Source organism: Priapulus caudatus, unplaced genomic scaffold (assembly GCF_000485595.1).
Source record: "Priapulus caudatus unplaced genomic scaffold, Priapulus_caudatus-5.0.1 Scaffold1055, whole genome shotgun sequence".
Taxonomy (NCBI): domain Eukaryota; kingdom Metazoa; phylum Priapulida; class Priapulimorpha; order Priapulimorphida; family Priapulidae; genus Priapulus; species Priapulus caudatus.
Window position 1 is genome coordinate 91616 of NW_014578116.1, and position 3094 is coordinate 94709.

Sequence of the window (3094 nt, forward strand, 5' to 3'; positions counted from 1 at the left end):
AGAGTCGCGCACACGAGTGTGGTGGGGAAGAGTCGCGCACACTAGTGTGGTGGGGGAGGGTCGCGCACACTAGTGTGGTGGGGGGAGTCGCGCACAAGAGTGTGGTGGGGAAGAGTCGCGCACACTAGTGTGGTGGGGGAGGGTCGCGCACACTAGTGTGGTGGGGGGAGTCGCGCACACTAGTGTGGTGGGGGAGAGTCGCGCACACTAGTGTGGTGGGGGAGGGTCGCGCACACTAGAATGTCGTGGGGAGGATCAGGGCTAAGGGGCTTGCACACATATACAATGCGCCCTCTATAGTTACCAGCAATCTCCCAACGCTGTGGATTGACGCATTATATGGGTGAAAGTTTTGGAGCTCTCAACGCTGGTCTAAGTAAGTGGGTTAGAGCATAACAATACACTCCAGCACTCAGCTGAAGCTTACGGATACATCACTGTTGACTAATGTGCTGCGAGCTGCTTTTCACAGTTCAATATCAATGCAAAATAATTTCAAATTGCTTTTAAATTGCGTTCGTTCATTTCTCATTATCGCCGAACAACAGAAATGGGCACGCAGCATAATTAAAAGTCATTTTAAGGTGAAAATAATGTGAAAAAGCCGCACTACTGCTTGCTACTGAATCATTACTAATTCGAGTTGGTTAGAAACAAGACACTTGTTCGACTTGGGGGCAATTATGTTTCTGTCCCGTGATTTAAAACATGAAAGTAAATACGTTGCTATCTCTCAATGCAGTTACACAGTAGTGTACGAGTAGAACGTGTAATTGTCCTTTAAAAATAATCACGTGGCAAAATACCCCCACTTTTTTACCTATATTCTATTAAATGAAAAATATAACATCGAGTAATCAAACAAAATTGCGCTGCTGCCTCATAGTATAAGAGTTCGTCTTTCATCGTATATACCTTCACAAAAGCATTGGTTGCATGACACTGATCCTTAGCAAGCACTACTTGCACTGTAGGCACCTACAGTTTTCTCGAGAAGGAAAAACGTTTCTATGTACGCCGCTTTTGTTATGTTAGTATAGGTATGTATAGGTAGGTATAGGTATATAGTTATGTTAGTATAGGTATGTAACATTATTTGAAGATATATGCCTTAATTTTAACATAAGACCGCAGTTGCATGCAAACACAAACTCGAGATGAACGCACGCACGCACGCGCACACACACACACACACGCACTAGTCACCCAGCACACCCCGCACGACACTCACACACCAGCACGCACACAACACACACTCAGCAAACAACACGACGCACCACAACCACCACGCATACGCGCACGAACACGCATGAACAAGAACCACCCCCCCCCTCGACGCAACGCACGTGCACCCAAACGCAGACGAATACATACGAACAGAATTCACATACGTGAACACACGTGAACGCACACGCTTCTCACAAATACATCACAGCCCGAGGCGTGTTCAAAGCAGCGATAGCCGCTTGCGTGCGCTCTGCTCTGAATTACACTGCACCGTCGATAGTGGATCCCGAGGCTGTTCGTGCAGCGATCGAAGTTGTTTTTCAAGATGCGATGGCAATCTGGCGAATGCAATCTAACAGTCTGACTATGGGAAATGTTGATGGTCGAAAGGGATTTACTAAGGCATAATTCGAATAAGGCATATCAATTTCGTACTGCTAATTCGTTTCTAACAGTACTTGTCGAAAAACGCGATTAACAATCTGCTGAGGAAGCTAGCTGCATTTGATAAAGCGAGCTCATCGAGTCGTACAGCGGCTGCGTTCGTAGCTGCGCGTGTCGCCGTGTTGCAACACGCCTCTGAACACACACCTAAACAGTAAAATGCACATTGTTGCACATGAACACACAAAAACACACATGAACACAAACTCACATACATAAATTCACACATTATCACAGAAAAGAGCAAACGTGAACATGCATGATCAAGCGTGAACATGCATGAACACACGTGAATATATTCACCGGTTCAGCGAGGTGTCGACTCTTCACCGTTACACACACATCGTCGTTGACTTCACAAATGCTACGCCGCGCTCGCGCAGTTAGCGAATCGCCCTATGCGCATCAGACGTGATGCTGCGTGACGAAGGATGCAGCGCAATGAAAGATGCAGCGCACAATGACGGATGCTATTCCACGACGGATGCTGTGCAACAGACGATGCTAACGTCGGCGCGGACGATGAGAGCTCGTGCCGACTGCCACTGACAGTGATCGGACACGCACCGCTTCACGAAGCCAACCGGCACACTGAAAAGATTTCGCAAACAAACATGTGAGGTTAAAGAAATGATGCTCGCGGATGGAATGGTCACACAGCTGCGTGTGCCAAGGGATCGTAACAATTACCAATCAGACGCAGACACGCACACAAACACACGTGCATGCATGTGCACATGCGCACACACACGAGCACGCAACAGGCACCAAGCACATACAAAAATGGGACATCTACCTACCTGCCCCAGAGATTTAGTATTAAACTGCCGTCACTTGCAGCAGCATAACACGCACCGATACACGTGGTACACGCACGTACTCGAGGAACACGCACTACATCGCAGCGATCACGCGCAACAGTACACCCGGTACATGCACCAAGTAACGTCCGGCACGTACACGCACCAGTACACGCGGTACACGTCGTCACCACTACAACGTGTAACGCACGTAGACGCAGAAAAAAATAAAACAAAAAAAAATACACGCGGTACACGCACGTACACGCGGTACACGCACGTACACGCACGTTACACTACGCACTACTCGCGGATACACGCACGTAACCACCAGATACACGCGGGTACACGCACGTACACGCGTACCCCACCGTACACGTGGGTACACGCACTGCACGCGGGTACATCACGCACCCGCACTACACGCTGGTACAGCCACGTAAAGCGGATACACCGCAGCTTAGCTGGACAACGCCGCGCCGAATTGCGTCCATACAACGTAACGCGCTACACGCCCATCCGCATGGGCCTTCATGTGCGCATGTGGCACCAGCGCCGGAATTAAACCATTAAGCACACTAACATTGCTAGGCACCAGGGCTAAAGGGCCACAAAGTTGGAAA